This window comes from Eimeria tenella, genomic scaffold (assembly GCF_000499545.2).
Source record: "Eimeria tenella Houghton genomic scaffold, Eth_scaff3380, whole genome shotgun sequence".
Lineage (NCBI taxonomy): Eukaryota > Apicomplexa > Conoidasida > Eucoccidiorida > Eimeriidae > Eimeria > Eimeria tenella.
The window spans coordinates 1-494 of NW_013543171.1; positions in this window are offsets into that span (position 1 = coordinate 1).

Sequence of the window (494 nt, forward strand, 5' to 3'; positions counted from 1 at the left end):
TGTTCAAACCACACTGAGACGCAAAACCCTTCTAAACCCTAAACCCTAAACCCTAACCCCTAAACCCTAGCAAACCCTAGCAGACCACAGTAAACCCCAGCAAACCCTTGAAAACCCCAGCAAACCCTAACAAGCCCAAACCCCCGCAAACTCTTACAAACCCAAACCCCCGCAAACCCTAGCAAACCCCAACCCTAGGAAACCCTAGCAAACCCAAACCCTAGCAAACCCTAGCAAACCCGAACCCTAGGAAACCCTACGAAACCCTAGGAAGGCGTGGGGGTGTGGGGTTTACGTCGTTGGGGTGGGAGTTCGGGAAGTGTCCCGTAAACCCTGAAAGAGGGGTTTGCGAGGGTTTGAACTGGGGGGCCTCCTTGGGGGCCCCCGGAATGCTGTTGGGCTCATAATTCGGGAGGGCCCCATAATTGCCATTAACACACATGGGCCCATCTCGGATGTGGATGGCCCTCAGGGGGCACCGCGGCCTATTCACG